The 21338-nt window shown below is 44.7% G+C and overlaps 1 protein-coding gene across 2 annotated transcripts in view; it reads left to right on the top strand.

The window, feature by feature from the left end:
* LOC111855303 (synaptotagmin-2-like) overlaps positions 1 to 21338 on the top strand; it is an 84493-nt gene that overhangs the window by 28024 nt on the left and 35131 nt on the right. For both annotated transcript variants that reach the window (XM_023834202.2, XM_023834199.2), the window contains exon 2: positions 18212 to 18241. The gene's annotated coding sequence lies outside the window, so the exon portion shown is untranslated. The remainder of the gene's footprint in view (positions 1 to 18211; positions 18242 to 21338) is intronic.

Raw genomic sequence — 21338 nt, 5'->3', positions numbered from 1 at the left:
TAAACTGGAAAATGAAAGAAATATGTCAGGGACATGACACCATTTTCCAATTAGTATGCAAGCCCACAGTCCTAATGTCTTGGATCAACAGGTTAACCTGATCAGAGCATTTCCTCTCTGTGTTAATATCCATAAAAACAGTCTATAGTAAAACTTCCCACATTTGTAATATCAAATTTTAACCTATTAATAAAGAATGAATGAAATTATACTGAAGATTAATATTAGCAAATGAACTGTAGAATTGTGGATTGGAGATTTTGATTTTCAGGCCAGCTGGAAGTTTGCGTTACTCACACAACCCGTTTCTTAAGAAATTAGTTCCCTACCTTTGGATAATGACAGAGTGTGCAGGTTTGGGGGGATTCGGGAGATATTAAGCTAAACTCATAACCGGCCGGGAGAGTAGCAGTCAAATTGATGTACTTCTGGAAGAGTTTAGCATTACTCGTCATTTAAGTCTTATAATAGGAAGTAATGATATATACAGTACTTTTACCTGTGTTGTTTGCAGAACAGAGCTGAAGTCAGAGCAAATGTGCTCTCTGGAGCATCTTAGTGCACTCAGAAGCTCCAGATCATTCCAGCATTACACAATCTGCATTTCCCAAGGTCTCACTTCAATGGCTCCATCTGGTCTAGGATGCAGCTCTGAAATGAGTTAATATATCGAGTTAATGTACGAAAAGCTGGATGAGAGCCTGACAATAAGGAGATCTGACAATTAAATTAATAAGCTCAGAAATTTCTGAATAATTAGCGAAGAATGGTATATGAAGATGTTAACTGCAGTAACCGTGCCTCTCACTGACGCCCTGAAAGGTATTAGAAGCAGCTTTTCTGCGCTTTAGGAACGGGTGCTCCAAATGACACACTTTACAATTAATGATGGTTCACTGCCCGCCGCTGATAACTCCGCGATTACGGCGCTTCCTTGCTACATATCGATCTCTCCTCTCTTTTCACTGCATTAATCGATTGTTGACGCACCAGTGGGACGGCACGCCAGCACGTGACCATCGGCGTTTAACAATCACGTTAAAATGTTTGTTCATTTTAATTAAAATAACACGTCCCCGGCAGGGCACCGGGTGTTTGATGGATGGCAGAGCGCCATGCTGACTTAAGGTCATTCGTCAGAGCTGCCAGTGTGACCGGGACTGCTGAGGGGGACTCGGCAAAGGGCAGAACTGACATGCGCCACGAGAAATACAGACCCCTGGGACATTTCTTAAAATGGCTACTATAAAAGCATAGGTCCAGAATCGGCATTCGAATATAATAATATCTGCCATTACCACATCTGAATGGAAGATCGTAACATATTGTCTTTCTGACTCTGTATCTGTATTTTTAGCGAGAAAAAGAGAGACAAGACGAAGTCACAAATAGTGAGAAAGAGAGAGAAGGAGAGAATGAGGAGCGATAGAGAGATCAAGAGATGGTAAAAATAGATAATTATTTGCTTTTAGTGTTTGAATGACAGGAAAGGAAGCTGAGCAATCAAGCCCATAGACTATTTGAAGCTCAAGTTTCAAGTTTTATTGTCATATGTACAGAGAAACAAAGTGAGATTAGATAACTATTTTTAAACACATACCTCCTAACGCCTCCATCCATCCATTTTCTGTAACCACTTATCCTATTCAAGGGGGGAGGGGGTCCAGAGCCTATCCCGGAGGTTATGGGCACAAAGCAGGGAACAACCCAGGATGGGGTGCCAACCCATCACAGGGCACAAGGCAGGGAACAACCCAGGATGGGGTGCCAACCCATCACAGGGCACAAGGCAGGGAACAACCCAGGATGGGGTGCCAACCCATCACAGGGCACACTCACACTGTTCACACCTATGGGCAATTTGGTAATTCCAAATGACCTCATCATAATTTTTTTTGACTGTGGGGGGAAACTGGAGTAGCCAGAGGAAAGACCACAATGAGACAGGAAGAACATGGAAATTCCACACACATGGAGCCCTGATGGAGACTTAAACCGAGGTCCCAGATGTGTGAGGCAACAGAGCTACCCACTGTGCTAGTACATCAATATGTCTCCATAATGCAAATTTAATATATTTCATTAATTTTTATTTAATCCGTATGCAATTGTAAATTGGATGGATGGATGGATGGATGGATTGATTGACGATTGGAAGCTTAATTTGGACATTATGTCAAAAGTTTATCAAAGACATGACTGCAATATGTAGATGATCAGAGTCAAACTCATGCTTGTCTTGAGCTTGTTAATAAAGTCAGTTAATAAAATATGAACAGATTTTTTCTCTCTCACCAACAGATGGGAGCATGAATTTCAATGGGGGGTGTGTATGGTAATTTTCCTGATCTGATTGATCGAAACAGAGTGTTCGTACAGATTGTTGCTATTATCTTGTGTCTGATTAATTGATATTTATCAAGAAATCAAGAAGCTGTACTTTTATTACTTTAAAAACTAAATAAAACTTCCTTTTGAGTCAAGCATTTAATGCTCTCACCGTAGCAAAGAAATTACCTAAATGTCAAAGTCGTAAGTCACTCATTGCAAGAGAAGCAACAGTGATCAACATTACAATTTATCACCTTGGTAATAAAGACAGTCGTGATGTTAACGATCAATTTTGGAATGTAAATCAACCTTCCATTTGTGTTCCGGAACACTTAGGAAGTCAGCTTGTGTTTTACTTTTTATCACGAGTAAGTCATTTAAAAGCTTTTTAATCAAGAATTTATCTTCGGCAAGGTATAAATCTCTTGGTTTGATATTTATTGCGGGAGACGCCTGCGACTTAAGGACAGAGTGCTGTGGATCATTAAAAATGGTTTCGGGGGTTGGGTCTGATTGATGTATGTCTTCCAGAGGTCCGTGACTAATTCTGGCAGGATCCACCGTGCTTTTCTTCACCGATAAGGATCCACGACTTCTCATTTTCTGCGGATCTGAACAGCTGGTGAATTTATTCTTGTACCTTTCAAACTCTGAATAATTTCACCGCAGGAACTGTCCAGTCCTGCAGAAATATAAATGCACGGCTCCTTAAAGCTGGAGAAACGTAACTAAACTGCCGAGTCGCTGTTACCTTTCGGGGTGACCAGCTCAGGTAACACCAGTGAAGAATAAAAAAGCAGTGATTTATGTCAAATCATTGCTTTAAACATCCATTTAAAAGTATAAGGTACTGGCAGCGTATTTTCTTTCTTTTCTAAATTTCTTTGGTCATTTATAGCATAATCCCCACTGACAATAGTATTTCTTTAGAGTAGAAAAGAAGGGCGGTAGATGTGTATAAAGTCCTTCATCTAAGGACGGGGGTGGAATTGAATGAGGCTCAGTAATCCATGTTCCTGGACCCCACTCGAAAAGCTACTTCTACAGTATGCCGCTTTGACGTCATCTTTGGTAAATTGGCCGGCGTGCGATGGAGCTGAAGGTCACAGTATCTCCACTCTGCAGATCTTCAGTGTGAGATGCGGGGGCTCCCTCGGGGCGAACTTCACGGGGAGCCGGGCACTCTGCTCCACTGCGGACCCCCAGTGCTGCCTGATAGCGTGAAATCCCTCTCTGTTTGCTGATGACTGTATGGATCATTTCGTCGTTCTGAGGAGCAAAACTTTCAAGTGTTTACATCTGTAAGCTTAGTGTCAAAGCTGCGGGTGCAGCATCATCCTAAACAGCCAGTAGGTTTGTGTGACTTACCTCCCCTACAGATTTATTCATTTTCATCCAAAGCATCATACAGTTGAGAGACCAGGGTATGACAGTCTCTGGAGTAATTGCGGGTTAAGGGCCTTGCTTGAGGTTCCATGAGTGACATCACTCTGCCAAACTTGGGATTTGAACCAACATCCTTATGATCACAAGCATAACATCCTAAATCACTGAACCACACAGCACTCAGGTTTATGGTGGCTGAGCAGACACCAGGTTCCTGTATGGACTGGTCCAGAGCCTTCTGAGGAACCAGTCAGGGCCCATGCTGAGATCTTGATGCAGCTCACGGCCTGTCTTCCGGGGGGGGGGGGGGATGAGGTCATGTGGGAGGTGTTTAGTGGCCCGTGGTGAGAGTAGAAGATCCTGTTATCCATTTAGCACTAATGGATGGTGAGTCGTGCCAACCTGTCTGCTCTGCCCCTCTAAAACTGGATGCCTGGGGTGAGGAGCTCCAGTTTCTGGCCAGTGACAGAGATGTCCAAAGTGACCTTTGGATATCTCTGTCCTCACTGCAGGAGATGGTTTGTCAATCGGTCTAATCGCTTCAATCGGCTTATTGACATCTGAAGATATAAACCAATACATGCATGTAGCTTACATTTTTGTATGTGGTAATGTGACACAATTTGTCTTAACAAGACAATTGTATGTCTTCACCGGTTTAGTCTATGAAATGAATAATTTAAATTAATGTTATTAAGCCACATGCACTTATTGTACGTACGTTTTGGTTACTTGTTAAGTACCAGGAATCGATTTAAACAATATATAGTTTAAAATGTTCACAGTTATTAAGCCTGTTCATATAAATCAAGTTATTAGCTGATCAAGTTATCAGCTGTTATTGTTGTATAGGATAGAAAGCTTCATATGTCTGGGTTCAAATAATTTTTTTAAATAGTCTAGATATTTTTACTTCATTATAATATACAAGTTTTCCAGACATCTGGGAGAATACTAATGGGCTAAATCTTATTTCAGAATGGATGCCAGTCATATTTGTATTTATCTTTTACAAATATGAGATATAGTCCAATCATGTTGCTGCCAGTTTCAATTTCAAATCTTTTTTTTCCCATCATTTTTATCATTAGTTATACCAATGCTAATTTTTATGGTACATTAGATAGCAATCTAGACTTACAGTGAGGCAATTAATCAGCAGTTTATGTTTATTAATTCCAGAGTCTAATCGCCTGTTTCTGTCACAGAAGATGATGGATATCCTTTTCATCTACAAACAGAAAAAAAACAGGTGGAGGAACACAGTGGTTTGGTGCTGAATATTTATTGCGCCCCTAGGGCTGAGAGGAATAGCTTTACGAACGCAAAAGCCCCATCAAGTGATCAGAGGAGCGCTCAGTATAAACAGCAACACCACAGCATAAGCTGACTTGTGATTAAATCATTTTTGATTAACGCCAGATTCTAGAATAGGTTCGTGAGCCAGTAATATAATGCATTATATACTCTCATTCAAAATGTAATAGCTAGCATGAATTTTAATATACTTGGGTAATGTTCAGAAAACTGTAAATCACTTTTACATTTATGTAGCTGTAGTGTTTATTGGAGTAACGAGTCTCCCCTATTTTGCGTCACTAATTAGCTAACTGTCCCTTTTTCGTTTTCACTTGGAGTTTCTTCCTTGGGCTTTAACCTTCTCTGGTTGAGAACTTTTCTTCCAAAGCATAAATATACGCAAAAATGGCTTTGGGGTTGTAATCATCTTAGGTTACTGCATATTGTGAGTTTAAATAATTTATGGGGCTGCATTATGTATGTGTACGGGGTAATGGTGTTTATGCAGTGGCCACTACAGGGGGACACCGCTGGGTTTATTTACTAATATAAGGAGTCTAGAGATGGTTGCTAGTCTGAAACCCCCCTGATGAGAGCCCCTTTGTTTGAAAACAAAGAAAAGGGATTTAGGCCCTTGCTTAAGCAAGGCAATGGGGATGCAGCTGGGATTCAAACTGATGACTTTTCAACCGCATCGCCCTATCACGGAGCCACACGCTGCCCCATCAGCCATTGTGCTGGACAGACACCCTGTCCCAACCTTCCCATGTTTACCTTCAAAGTTCAAGATTCAAGCACTTCATTGACTTTGTGTAACACAGCGAAATTACTTTCACGGCAACCACAAGGTGCTTTAACAAGCACAAAATAAAGCTAAAAATAAAATAAAATAACCATACAAAATATATCACAGTATCTGCAGAGATGCCATATACAATGTTAAATCTTCAAAGAGATTATTTCTAGCCATACTAGAATAACCAGAACAGACATTATTGCACCGGTGTACAGTAACATAAATGTTCTTACAGAGACGGTTGTCTAACACCTCTATTTGCTTTAGGTGCTGCTTGTCTATGGTAATCTGCTAGAGATTAATTCATCTGCCCTGTCATTCATGATTTTTGGTGCGTTCTCAAATAGCGGGAAACCCCATGTTCATCTTGTATCTGATGTCTGCTCAGTTACTTCCTGCACGGAAACCTGTCATGCTCTCTCTCTCTCTCTCTCTCTCTCTCTATCTGTCTATCTACTGGATCTTATGGACCCTCATTCTCCGCTCCTCCTGCTCTTTTACGGTGGCAAGCAGAAAGTCAGCCTTTGTCCTTGTGTTTGGGACAGGATAATTAGATCCGTTATACTGGACGCCAAGGTGATCCCGGGCGGTCAGAGAGGCCCGTTTAAAGGGCCCGCAGACGGCGCCCATGATGCATTGCCCTCTGCTCCGCGCAGGAGGAACGGCGCCGGTACCGCAGGGCTGTCTGCGGCAGCTTCGCACACGGTCCCTCCGGTCACGGCCAGTTTCAAAGGACACTGGCGAATCAGAGCTTCAAAGGAAAACAAAGACGGACAATAAGATATAATTTTGGGGATTGATTTACAGCCACAGTGATCCTGGAATCAAACTCTAACCTGTTATTACCGGTTAGTATTCAGTTAGTAAAATATTAACATTACTAGAGGTAAATCAGATCACATCTCTTATTTTAGTTTGAACCTTTTTGTATGTTTATGCCATTGAGGACCTCGCCCTTGTGAAAGTTGCACATCCCCACCGTTCCAAGGCCCGGCCTTATCTTGGTCTTTTACAGCATTTGCACTTGGTTTTTAAAACTGAAGTATGACTGTAATATTCAATAGTTCTTCAAAGTCATCAGATCCCCACCCCGTGGGACTCATTGTTTCTTGCTGGTGCAGAGATGAAATATGATCAAATGTGGAAGAGCTCATAAAATATCAGACTGTCATCACTCAGCACATGAACGAAGGCAATGGAGAGATCATCGTCTCAGTGTGGCTGATGTTCGGGTGCAGAGCAGCTACAAGTGGGCTGCTTTCTGAGCTGTCCATCAGAAACACTCCAATGCATCAGAAGCTTGGGGCCAATTCAAACGGTCAGTGGTGTTTACCAGCCCTTGAACTATGCATTTGCCCAGGGCCCCCGAGGATTGGGGGCCCCCTGATGGCCACACACAGTCACTACACTAAATATTAAATACACGTTTTACTCATTTATGAGATGCTGTAGCAGCACGTCCTGCTAACCAGCCAGCTAGCTACCATCTCCTGACTCTACTCACTAGCTATTTATTTATTTTCTGAAACATCTGAAGAGGACAGTGAACCCCAAAGTGACTTTATGAGTGGAGCCCCAGAAACAAGTTCATCCCTGTTTGCAGTTTGATACTTTTCCAAGCAAACTGGACTCTCCGATCTGTGATGACGCCATCGCATCGCATCTCCAACTCCTGGCAACCTGCTCTGTTCCTCTATTCTGCTGATAAATTGGTGACTTCCTCGTGATGCAGATCCTGACTCACGGGTCACGGGGCCGATGCATGATGGCAGTGCTTCCATGTTTGCTCTGTAAATCACTGAACATTCAAATCTAGGAGCAAAGTTCACCTTTGAGTCAACATGTCAATTTCCTGACATCTACTGTAAATAAAATACTTTCACCTCACATTAGTAGTCAGTACAGCTTAGAAACAGACTGAGGGTAAAAATGGCTTAGCTCTCGAGGCTGTTTTCTGCTTACTTCGATGGACACCTCCATCGAAAGGCACCTGCCGCATTGAAGCCCCTCCCCTTTCCATTACCGGCCAACGCTTTCTCCACCCACCTCCCAGAATTCCATTGGTGCACTTCTTCTGTTGAATCTGCATATTTAACCAGGGTCAAGCCAATAGGAATGTAAATGGGCGTGTCCTGCCTTGTGTGATGTTGGTGTGCCGTTTAAGCCACTGTGCGAACATATTAATTCCATTCTGTTTTATATCTCGGTCTCAGCCAGTTGCTGAGGTAGGCGGGCAGGACGGACGCCCGCGGGTGCGCTTGATGGATGGATCTGCGCAGCAGCCATGATATCTGCCACTGTAATCAAATCTCACATAACAGCAACTTGCTCCTTAAATCATATTTCTCCTTACTGCAAGTATTGAGAGTTAAAACTGACCCAGGGGGATGTTTCCATTGATCACCGTGAATGTTACCTGTCTGGAGACTTCCTGAGAGCAGCAGCTGATTGCAGCATGTTGACAGGATGTGACACGGTGCTGGAAATGGCCTTTTATTGTGAACGAGCCACAGGCTGCCATCTTTAACATTTAAGGATTTGCGTACCTGCTGACGTCATCCCGGGAAGATCTATACCTCCCGAAGGGCAGTTGTCCACCTGAATTCTCCCTGTTTAGCATCTTTTTGTTCAGTCTAGTTCAGGGTTCCCCAGTTGCGGTCATGGAGGGCTAGAATCCGACATACTGTAGCAAATTTCCCAAACACATTGACAAACAGCTAAGTACCAGGTTAAGTAGTTGTGTTTGAGCAGGGAAATCGGCAAACTAGCCCTCCAGGACTGGAATTGGAGAACCTTGACCTAGTCAAAACTCCTTAATGAACACGCCCCCTGCTGGCAGCTGTCGGGCAGGCTGACGGTAGCATTGCACCTGTGGCTCGCATGCCATGGGTCCCTGTATGATAAAATCACAGCCATGTGACAGTCCGTTTTAAGGAGATAAGCTTCACGGGTGTTTAAAACATCTGAGATGTGGAAAGATGACATGTGAATGCCCTGGCATTCCCGCCCCCCATCATAGATGTCTGGGTGTTACCCGGCTCTGTTTACTGCCCCGGCATCTTACAGCTGGAAGATCCCCCCCCCCGCACTCCTGCCCCTCCCCCCACCACAGCAGGCGTGAGGTCTTGCCTTCTCCAGCATACCTAATATCTCTCACGCCATCAGATTCGGGGAAGGTGCTCGGTGAGACGAAGCCGCCGCGAGCTCAAGAGCAGCTGGGGTTTCCCCGTGAGAGTGTGACACACGCGCATGTGAGAGCGTGAGAGTCTGTGTGTGTGTGCGTGAGTGAGCCAGCGATTGCGGCTCCCCTCATATCTCAGCACTGAAACCCTGCATTGCGGCTCTGCCAGCTTTCTCTCCGTTTGGCCACCTTGCCGCTTCACTCCCTCCAACAGCAGGACTCTGACAGCCCCCCAGCACACACACACAGACACCCACCCCCACACCGGCCCTCCCAGACCTGCCTCTCTGCCAAGCCGTTTGGGGCTTACCCTTTTAATGCAGACCATAATTATTCCATGGTCACCATGGTGTCTCCCGGGGAGCTGGGCTGCCACACCACCCCCCCTCCTTGCAGTGTTGGTGTGGTGGTGGTGGTGGGGGGGCATGGATGCGGCAGGAAAATAGTAAGGCTGAGGTGAGCTGTAGGGGGCATTTGGGGGCTTCCTAGTAATGGAGTGAGGGAACACATGCCCTCAGTGTGACAGACAGACAGACAGACAGGCAGACAGACAGGCAGACAGACAGACAGGCAGACAGACAGACAGGCAGACAGACAGACAGGCAGACAGACAGGCAGGCAGACAGGCAGGCAGGCAGGCAGACTATTAATCCTGAAGGTAATTGCAGATTACAGTAGCACAATGGACACATTTAGATGTTTCAACTGTAATAAAACAATGGCAATAAATAATAAAAGACAATAAATAGCACTAGTCAGAATGTCAGGGAAAGTATTGCATGGAATGTCATAGTAAATAAATATAAATTGCCACTACACAGCATGTTGCACAGTGAGTGAGTGAATGTGTTGCTTTGACAGGTGAGCATAAACTGCCTCACAGCATCTGTAATGGTTTGTCTGGAGAATTGGGGGTGTAAGAACGTTTACTGTAACGTACATGTGCGCTGTATGGTTCTGGACCTTGCGCTGCTCTTCCGGAAACCCCTAATGAGAGAGAGCAATCAGAGATGATGAAAACATAGTACTGCATTCCCTCACTTCCTCCCTTTCTCCTCCATCTTCTTTTCCCTTTATTTTTCTCTTTTTTCCTGGCAGATTAATAACCTCACTCTGAGTTTCTCTGCTCACTGGCCATTTTAACCCCCCTCAAGGTCATATAAATTAAATAAACGACATGATTTCACATCCTGCCCACAGGCAGCCGAGAAGACAACCATCTCCGGATCTACCCAGTGACTGTTTCCATATTAACCATTTTAATTATTTAAATGCTTGCATTTTTCCTCTCGGTTTTGTTAAGGAGCCACAATGAAAGTCAAAAACACTCATCTGCCGGCAGATGTAGTGACCAAATGATCCCAGATAAACAGCATCAAAGAGCTGTGAGACAAAAGCTGCAGTCTCGATTACTGTCCAGAAAAACAGCAGCAAACGGCCACAGTTACTTTCCAAACAAATGGCAGTAAACAGGCATGATTACTGTCCAGACAAACAGCAGCAAACGGCTTTGATTATTGTCAAGACAAATGGCAGGAAACAGCCAAGATTACTTTCCAGACAAACAGACACAAATGGCTGCAATTACTATCCCGACAAACGGCAGCTAACGACCTCGATTTCTTTCCAGACAAACGGCAGCAAACAGCTGCGATTACTTTCCAGACAAAAGGCAGCAAGTGGCCTCGATTACTACCCAGACAATTGCCGGCTAACAGCGTTGATTTCTTTCCAGACAAATGGCAGCAAACAGCCTTGAGTACTCTCCAGACAAATGGCAGCAAATGGCCTTGATTACTGTCCAGACAAATGGCCGCAAACTGCCACGATATCTGTCCAGAACAACGCTAGGGAAAAGCCTTGATTAATATCCAGACAAACAGCAGTGAATAGCCTTGATCACTATCCAGAAAAATGGCAACAAACAGCAGCAACTGCTTTCCAGACAAACGGCAGCAAACTGCCTTGATTACTGTTCAGACAAAAGCCAGAGATTATTGTCCAGACAAACATCAGCAAATAGCCGTGACTACTTTCCAAACAAATGGCAGCAAACAGCCACGACTACTGTCCAGACAAACAGTACTAAATGGCCTCGATTACTGTCCAGAAAAACAGTTGCAAATGGCTGCGATTGCTACCTAAAACAAGCAGCTCCAAACGCTACGATTACCGTCCAGACAAACAGCCGTTGCTGGCTATGATTCCTGCCCAAACACTAGCAAACAGTTGCAGTTAGTGTCCAGGCAAACAGAACCAAACGGCCACGATTACTGTCCAGACAAATGTAGCAAACAGCCGCGATTTCGGTCCAGACTCGATGACCTCAGGCGACTGGCTGGTGGAGGAGCCCAGCAGCCTGAAGATGATATAATAACAACAGTGATTGGATGTTTTGTGAGCCTCCACTCTTCCCCCCCGCTGGCCAGCTAACATGAGGGATACATACTGCACTGAAATCACAACACTGTAACCAAAATCGATTTACTCCACATTCCTGTTCATTCAGTTTCATTGCCTATCTGCACAACTGTATTTTTAAAATGTATTTTTATCTGTGTTTTCCTGTGTTATGTACGTGTCTCAGTATATCAGGTTCAAAAGTCTTACATATTTATGTTCTATTTATTACTCTTTGTCTGCACTGTGACCAAAGAGATCAATATTCCATCTGTGTCTGACTCTATGCATCATATTGCTGAAGATGACAATAATGATATTTTATTGTTATTTAGACTTTACAATGAAATAGTAAACAGCATAAAAACCGATTTAATCAACACCAAAGGGGACAGTAGCTCTGAATTAAAGGTTTAGTTTTGAATTGCCAGCATCAAGTACCTAAATGGTATTTGTAGTGAAAAGCTCAGCTTCTCTGCCTGCAGTTTTTCGACACCCTCTTCAGAGAGAGAATTTTCTTGTCCAAATCCACGTTAAATCAGTCGCTAAAAATGTATAAAATGTGAATCTCATGGCGTGGAGCTCTTCATATCTCATTAGTCTGCAGGATGTGGGAATGGGAATGGGATTTGGGAGTGGGATTAGATCTCCATCTGCAGCTCTCCTAAATCTCAGGGGCAAGGAGGCCGGCTAGCACAACAAGGCCTGGTCCCCTGGTCACCTAATTAGCGGAGGATTTCGTCCATCCCACACGCCTTGCTCTCCTAGGGGGCCACAAATAACAGGGGTGGGGGGGCATCCAATTATTTCTCGCAGCTAAAAATAAGGAGGCAATCATCATTTAAGCTTCTGTGGGTTAAATCAGGCTGGACTGGACCCATGCGTGGCTTTAAGGGGCTTATTTCAGCCTGCTGTGGGGATCTCTCTTAATGTAGCCAGGCAGGATGGGATAGTTACTGTAAGTAAAGGTGAGATAATGCTGTGTTTTATGTTAGTGCTTCACCGTTGGACAGTACTTTGTCCTCTGTCAGTGCCTCGCCTCCTATCCTATCAGAGCTTCACCTTTTGTCTGTGCTTCATACTCTGTTGGTGCCTCTGTCACCCTCTGTCAGTGCTAGGGTTGGGTATCGTTTGGGTTTTTTTTTCGATACCGGTGCCAAATCGATACTTTTAAAACGGTACCGGTGCCAAAACGGTGCCTGAACCGATACTTTACAAAAGCCACAAAATGATGGTGGATGACTCAAGAATACATTTTTATTGAACAAGAAATTGAATGCTTAAAATTGAACAATATATTAAAAGTTTAAAGTATATATGAATATATATGTAAATACAAAAAACAACAACAAAACATAAGCCACCTATGTAATGTTAATTTAGCATTACATTAGCCTCTACTAACCTGCGGAAAGCCTGCTGTCGTCATCATAATCGGTGGACTCCTTTTTGCTACGGTTGGTATGACTGGGGCTGGGGTTATCCACACCGATCGTGCCAGCTGTTGCCCGCAAGCTGTCAAGCACGGTGCATCAATCTGCTTTTACTGTAAGTTTATTCCGTGTACCCTCAAATGTTTCATTAGATTTGACGTGTTTCCCCCTTTACACGCAACTGCTGTAAAACATTTGCTGCACGCCGCAGTGTTGGAATCCTTTCTTGTGAAATATAGCCACACTTTCGACCGTTTAGTTTTAGGCATTTTAACAAAAGTTGTTTCATTTAGCAAGCTAAGATAGCGGTAGACCACCTGCTGCCGTCAGAGCAAGTGTAACGTTAGTTGCTGCATTCACGCGCATCTCGGATGGTCTCATTTCCTGATGATGTCACGTGTGTGTTGATGAATCTTATGCTTTTTACAACTGTGTCATCATAGCCCCAGAGAACAAATATTTCAATCGACAGTTCAGGCATCTAAGTGGCACCGAAATTTGCGTTTTGTTTCGGTCCGGTACATACCGGTTATATAGGTACCGGTGCCGTATTGGCACCGGTTTTCGGTACCCAACCCTAGTCAGTGCTGCACCTCCTATTGGAGCTTCGGCTACTGCCAGTGCTTCATGCTCTGTTGGTGCCTCGCCCTCTGTCAGTGTTTCATGCTCTTTTGGTGCCTCGCCTTCTATCAGTGTTTCATGCTCTGTTGGTGCCTCGCCCTCTGTCAGTGTTTCAGGCTCTGTTGGTGCCTCGCCCTCTGTCAGTGTTTCAGGCTCTGTTGGTGCCTCGCCCTCTGTCAGTGTTTCACGCACTGTTGGTGCCTCGCCCTCTGTCAGTGTTTCACGCTCTGTTGGTGCCTCGCCCTCTGTCAGTGTTTCAGGCTCTGTTGGTGCCTCGCCCTCTGTCAGTGTTTCACACTCTGTTGGTGCCTCGCCCTCTGTCAGTGTTTCAGGCTCTGTTGGTGCCTCGCCCTCTGTCAGTGTTTCAGGCTCTGTTGGTGCCTCGCCCTCTGTCAGTGTTTCAGGCTCTGTTGGTGCCTCGCCCTCTGTCAGTGTTTCAGGCTCTGTTGGTGCCTCGCCCTCTGTCAGTGTTTCAGGCTCTGTTGGTGCCTCGCCCTCTGTCAGTGTTTCAGGCTCTGTTGGTGCCTCGCCCTCTGTCAGTGTTTCAGGCTCTGTTGGTGCCTCGCCCTCTGTCAGTGTTTCAGGCTCTGTTGGTGCCTCGCCCTCTGTCAGTGTTTCACGCTCTGTTGGTGCCTCGCCCTCTGTCAGTGTTTCACCCTCTGTTGGTGCCTCGCCCTCTGTCAGTGTTTCACACTCTGTTGGTGCCTCGCCCTCTGTCAGTGTTTCACACTCTGTTGGTGCCTCGCCCTCTGTCAGTGTTTCACACTCTGTTGGTGCCTCGCCCTCTGTCAGTGTTTCACGCTCTGTTGGTGCCTCGCCCTCTGTCAGTGTTTCACACTCTGTTGGTGCCTCGCCCTCTGTCAGTGTTTCACGCTCTGTTGGTGCCTCGCCCTCTGTCAGTGTTTCAGGCTCTGTTGGTGCCTCGCCCTCTGTCAGTGTTTCAGGCTCTGTTGGTGCCTCGCCCTCTGTCAGTGTTTCACGCTCTGTTGGTGCCTCGCCCTCTGTCAGTGTTTCACGCTCTGTTGGTGCCTCGCCCTCTGTCAGTGTTTCAGGCTCTGTTGGTGCCTCGCCCTCTGTCAGTGTTTCACGCTCTGTTGGTGCCTCGCCCTCTGTCAGTGTTTCAGGCTCTGTTGGTGCCTCGCCCTCTGTCAGTGTTTCACACTCTGTTGGTGCCTCGCCCTCTGTCAGTGTTTCACACTCTGTTGGTGCCTCGCCCTCTGTCAGTGTTTCACACTCTGTTGGTGCCTCGCCCTCTGTCAGTGTTTCAGGCTCTGTTGGTGCTTCGCCCTCTGTCAGTGTTTCAGGCTCTGTTGGTGCCTCGCCCTCTGTCAGTGCCCAGCCCCCCATTGCTGCTTCACCCTCTGTCGGTGCTTAAGGCTCTGTGGGTGCCTCACCCTTGTCAGGGCCTTGTCTCCTATTGGTCCCTCACCCTGTGTCGGTGCTTCATTGTTTGTCATTGGGGGGTGGAGTTGTTGTGGGGGCAGGCATACTTCCACATCGCTCTCAGCATTACTCTCATAAACCACAGCAGCCCTCATAAATTCCAGCAGTATGGTACTCAGACAGCAATGGTCTGGGGCCCCTGATGTTTCGGCCCCGTGGAGACAACAAACAGTCACTACAGCAGGGGGGCCCCAATACAACTTTTTGAGTGGGGCTCCAGAAAAAACAAATCTGCCCCTGAGTCAGGTGGAAAGGCGTGGAGGGGGGGAGCAGCAGGGGGTGACACCACAGCTCAAATCTGCTTGCTCAACAGGAATGAAGGACTTATAGGGGCAGCCCCAAGGTGACACATGTGCCATCAGGGGAACCCCTGAATCACCCATCAGCCAGATCGCCGCCTCCTGGGAGGTTTCCCTGGGGAATTCTCCAGAAACACAGTTTTTTAAAGCCGTGCTGCTCCCCACAGAAGGCTGGCTGCAATCAGACAAATTAAAAGCCCCCGGCCTGGTTTTATTACCATGTTCTTTTCATTACAAAAACAGCCTGTGAACATCCATCAAGGTGCGTCGGTATGAGCGCGGAAACAGCATGGAAACGGCAGCAAATTAGACACGAGATTCCTTCATGGCTCAGAGGTGTCGTGAAGGGACGTTGTGTAAGTTTAACTCCTTCGGCTCTGCGAGTACAGGGCATCTGGGCTTAAAAATCACCTCCTATGAAATGTGAGGGGTTAGGGTGGGGGAGGGGGACTGTGTCAGGTGACCCTCTCTGTTCCCAGGAACCCTCCCTACTGGTTTATATAGCTGTGTGTCCTTTTTTTACAGGCAGAACCGGAACCTAACCAACACCCTGTGTTATTGTGAAGGTCTTTTTTTCCCATAATCCCCCTTGCTATCTGTCCCCGAACAGGGCAGCTCTAACAATGCAGGGCTAGTCCATAGTGAATTTGCTGTGTTATGCGGTTCAGCTTCTGGGCTTTTCCACATATGGGATAAAATGAGTCGGTGCACATGGACGACCAGCAAGCCTCGTGCTTGAATGATGCCATATCATGTTACCTTTACTTCTAGCACACTGGGTGTCATTCAGTCACTATTTCTTTGATTTAAACTGAACTGAAAAAGCCTGTGAACAATGTACTGTACTGTACTTTTAATATTGTGAACTAACAAAGCCCATGGACATATGGTCTGCCTGCAGTTTACCGGCTTTAACCTGTCATATTAGGCATTGATAAACGGAACCTCAAGTGGCTAGACCTAAGAATGAATGCAATAGGAATTATAGTTGACTGAAGTGCAGAGTATCAGTCGAATCAATAACAATGATTCTCATGCAGTAAATATGATCCTTTTTATCTCAACAAACAATCCTTTACTGTGGAATAGTGTTAATTAGCTAGGCCCCCTCTACCTACCCCACGCATGCAACAACCTTATAGTGGATAAATGGCTGGAAGAGCGATGGATGGGTTAGGGTTAGAGGGTTAGGGTTAGGGTTAGGGTTAGGGATGGATCTGTTGCTAACACTGTAAACCATCTACTGGTTTCATATTTAAGAACTCCTTTGATTACAAACATGCAATTCACTGTAAATCACATAAATGCATTCATAAAATGGTGCTGTTTGCCTGTCTCTTTTCAGGGTAATGATTTTCTGTACTTTATAGCCACAAGAAGACACAAATTCAGCTTTGGCCAGCTTTGGCTTACTCTAGGAGCTGCTCGATTAGGAGGACATAATCTGTGGGAGTTTACTGTCGCGTTCTGGGTATTGCTGATGTGTAGAGCATGTAATTAGAGCAGGGTGTGTGTGCTGCATCTCAGGGACTCTTTTACTGCACAGTTGATTTCTCATGTCCAGTCTTTCAGAGAGATGATTACAAAGTCGATGTTCTCAATACTGCCCTTTGACCTTTGGGATCGACCCAGTGTCAGTTTCGTTTGGAGATGCAGAGCTGTGTGGAGTAGAGAGTGCCTCACTCAATATGAGCAACTGGTTAAAAAAAAATTTGCAGACATAAATTGGTTTTATAGCTTATATGAATCAGCAGTATGTGACATACTAATTAGCCGATCTCACTTAAACCAAGGAGTCTTTAATTCTTTCATTAATATTTACGTATAGCTATGTCAAGTTATCTCAAGTGGTTAGAATTTTATTTTTGCACATTTGCACAAAAATTAAAAAACACCATATTGCTCCGTGAATAATTGTTCAACTGATACCAATGGATTCATGCTGAGGGATGCAGTTCAGGTTGTCTGTGAATGTGAGTTCAGTTGTCCTGGCCTGTGCGGTTAAACATCAGTAATCATGCAAAGATAATAATTAAAAATAGTTTTCAATAATTCTGCTCCCAATCAAAGTGATACAGAAGGAAATCTGAAAATGAAATAATTTATAATCTCCGGGACAGATTTATCGAGTGCTTGCACCAGTATGAAACTGTCACCTGTTCTACTGAGTAGCAATTGAAACATTTATGAGCTGTAATCTTCCATTCTCTCAAAACTGTTTTTGCAAGAATATTTGAGGAAAAAAATGCAGTTGGTGCAAGAATATTGCTTAGCGAAACGATAAAGATCAGAAGATGAGCACGGGCTAAACGCGATGGACACTTTTCTGAGGGTGACCCCACCTGCTGCTTGTTAGATGCTGGTTGTGGAGCTGAGGACCTATCCGACAACGAAATAACAGACCTGGTTTCTAAACGCACTCATCGGAGCAAAGCACATTGTGCAGCATGTGTGTCTATATGTGTTGACATTAATACGTTTGAAGATAGTGTTCACGCCTCTGAATTATCCATGCTGATAACGGCTCACCCTGGCAGCCGGTCCGCCGTGGTCGTGGTCAGGATGCCACTGTAATGGGATCTGTATGCTATCGCCCCGATTAAATGCCATGCATTTGCAGTACAGGCTTCAGCAAATTTGTTGTGGCGCACAGCCCATCTCATATTATACAACCTTTGATAAACTTGCAGTATGACCAGACACCATACTGCTGCAACCAGAACCGCAACACTTACTGTGATGGTGATGATGATGCCTTGTTTATATATATGAAAATAACACACACACACAAACATACACACATATACATATATTATAATATACATTATTCTTGTGGATACTTCCTGGCTAACTTGTAATATTTATCTTAATATAAATGTCAAACTTATTCATATTTACTGCAGTGACAGTTCATATGAAGAATATTATCAAATACATGTGAATACCTTGCTGTTTACTAGCTCAGCTAAAATATAACAAACCAAAACAATTTTACTTAAGAAATTCATTCTGTCTTTTTCAGGAGATCGCTGTGGATACGGAGGTTGAACCTGTGAGTATATGATCAACTGGAAACTTCGTTAATTGAGAAGTTATTTTGAACTCTGCAGAAAAGTCGACTGTGCATAAAGCTACAGCCGCCACCGTTTATGTTAGATTTCAGCATAACATTCATGAGAGCTACAGTCTGCTACATTATAGCTGCCTTGTGAGGTAAGTGAAAACAGGACATAATGTACAGAAGCTTAGCTGATCCCATTTAATTTGTTTACTGTGGTTTATTCAATGCATAAAACGTAGGAAGTGTTCAAAAGCGTAAAAATGAAACCAAAGATGACAAGTGACTTGGCAGGAACTGTTATATTTAGGCGTCAGTTGTGTATTTTCTGTATAAATCAGTGCTTGTCTCAAAAGCAAACATCCAACACACAATGATAATGTAAGATATTCTAAATACTTATTATAAAAATGCAGCTTTTAGCTGTTTTATCCCATTTTAATCCAATCTGAAGTCTTAAGTCTTGATGTACTGCTTATATAATTTTGTTTTCATACCAGGTAGGAGATGAGATTTTATTACGGGAACGGCAAGCGGATTACTGATGCAGTTATAGCAAGGCAGGAGGTTTCAGCAAAAAATGGCCCAGTCTAGCCGTTCACTGGGAATTTCACACTGGAGACAGAGAGCGGAGGTCTTGACTGGGCAGACAGATTGAAGTCAGCTGAGGAGCACAGCAGCAGGAGATAGATTGAGAGAGAAAGAGAGACAGAGATGGAGAGACAGAGAAAGAAAGCGGGGGAGTGAGGGAGGAGGGAGAAGGAGGGGGGGGCAAGCAGAATTCTGTGGAATCCCCATTCTGCATGAGCAGATAATGAGCCGTTACTCCGATTGGGATCTGGCCTCCTCCAGTGATAACGTGCTCCCTCCTTATATACGGAGATTTCTTACCGTTCAGCAGGGCTGCTGTCTGTGTATGAGGAGGTAAGAAGAGAGGAGATAACTGGGGGCAGTGTGTGGCACAGTAGGTCTGGCTGCTGTGTCACTGGTTCAAATCCCAAACATGGCCGACTGATGGCACCGTTGGGCCCCTGATCACGACCTTTAACCCCGAATTGCTCCAGGGACTGGCAGACCCTGCTTTCTCAAAAACAAGCATCGCTTCGGATCAAAGCTCTGCTGAGCAAACAGATGTAGGTGGGTTTGGCTGGTGGTCTGTGTCACCCAGCGGCCATAATGTCTGCCCTGTAGTTCACATCCCCAGCATGAGTGGCTCGCTGTCACCGTCGCAGATGGACGTGTTTGCGGAGTTAAAGATGACTGGATAATGGAACAGTCCCCCTCTTTTGTCCTCCAGGTGGGATTGCCCCTTCGGACAGGGGGGTGGGGTGGGGGGAATAGCGACGGCATAAATAATCGGCCAGGCTCACCGTCAGGGCATGACAAATGACGGGCTCTGTCGTGCATGCTGAGCTCCAGCGGCAGCCAATCAGGAGCTGCCAGCACCCACCTGACTCCTTTCAGGCAATTTCCCTGACTGATGACTGGCTGGTAATGCACAATCACAAGCCAATGAGGGGGGGGGAGTCCCACATGGAAGGTTCTGGTCTGTTCTGCTTGATGTGCGGGAGGGTCCCTCTCTTTTGTGATCTTTTTTTTGCGTCTTTATCGTCAATCTAGAGTAAGGTTCAGACTACTTCAAGACTGGGTATTCACGGTGGAATTAAAATCCCGCTTCAGGCACCAGATCTTAATGCCTTTTCAAACAAGAATCTGTTTTTGTGTTTTAAGGGCGCGCAATAAAATATGGGTAGTCACAAAACTCTTAAATTATGAATCATTATTAGCATAATTATGCTAACCAAGCAATTTGTGTTTTACTATTCTTCAATCTAAGTCGTATAATATTTTATAGTGTGTCAGTTGTTTTCTGCCTTGACTCTAGTCCAGCATATGAACTACTGCTATAGTTAAAGGCTGTTATATATCGTGAGTACAGGCGTGACTATTATCTAGCTATACGCTTAAGGTGTTGTTCAAGTGCAATACTTGAAACAGACGCCTCCTGCTGTATTATAGCAGAAACTGAGAAATGGGGACAGAGTGTAATTGACCAGTTATGCTTGTAGTGAACAGGGAGGGTGGAATGCTGGAAAACAGACAGCAGCTAAGGATGGATTCCTATTGGCTAATCAAAAAGGGGTGTGGCATAAAGAAAAGGGGGCAGGGTCTCTTAGAGTGTGCCTGCTTTTATTATTGTCAGTAAAAAGGAGAATTTCTGTCTCCAGTGCCCAAGGACAGGCCTGCGAATTGATTGGCATTCCATCAAATTAATGTCTCTGGCCAAAGTGAGAATTTCTGTCAGAATCAGACCTCCAATTCTTATCTGTCAGCTCTAACGGTGAGTTCTCTCTGGACCACCTTCCTCCTGTCAACGTGCTGGAGAAAAATCTCACGCTTTTCCTTGTCGATCTTGCTTTTTCATAGCTCCAGGGTTCCTCCCTGAACCATCATTGATCACGACTGTTTATGTCGCTTTATTAATGCAGATATTCACCTCTGATGGCAAATTAGGGCCCAGCATTCAATTAGACAACAAGCATAATACAGTAGCATTTTTTTAGCCATTAAGGAGTGGGAAAGTAGCCTTGTTATTTGATTAGTTCTGTGCTTGATTGCTAATGAATACTGTTATGACACATTAATATAATCTCTCAATACAATCTTACTCCCTGCCCATAAAAAGGCTCACTACGTCTTGCATTGCTGGCACTGACAGATTAATTAACATGCAGAGCAAGAAGCATGACGATGGAAAGCACACTTAATGTCAGTAATCTCACTAATTAGGTGGCCCTAACTTGATTGGCTCAATTGCAATGAGCTTTTGGAGTCCAGAAAGGCAGCACTTGCTTATTAGGGTTTAGGGTTAATTCTGTTAACAGGAGATGGCACAGTCATAACATGACTGAGAGCGGGTGGTCTCTCCTTAACCCTAAAACAGTACCACCAAGCTTAGCACCACTCAAACCACATGAGTGCAGCCCTCAAGGTCACTGCACTAAATATTAAATAAACATGCTTCATATTTACAAAATGGTGAAGCAGCATGCTCTGCTAACCAGCTAGCCAGCTACCATCTCCTGGCAAT

The sequence above is a fragment of the Paramormyrops kingsleyae genome, chromosome 18, assembly GCF_048594095.1.
Source record: "Paramormyrops kingsleyae isolate MSU_618 chromosome 18, PKINGS_0.4, whole genome shotgun sequence".
Classification (NCBI taxonomy): Eukaryota; Metazoa; Chordata; class Actinopteri; order Osteoglossiformes; family Mormyridae; genus Paramormyrops; species Paramormyrops kingsleyae.
This window is presented reverse-complemented; position numbering and strand designations above follow the sequence as displayed.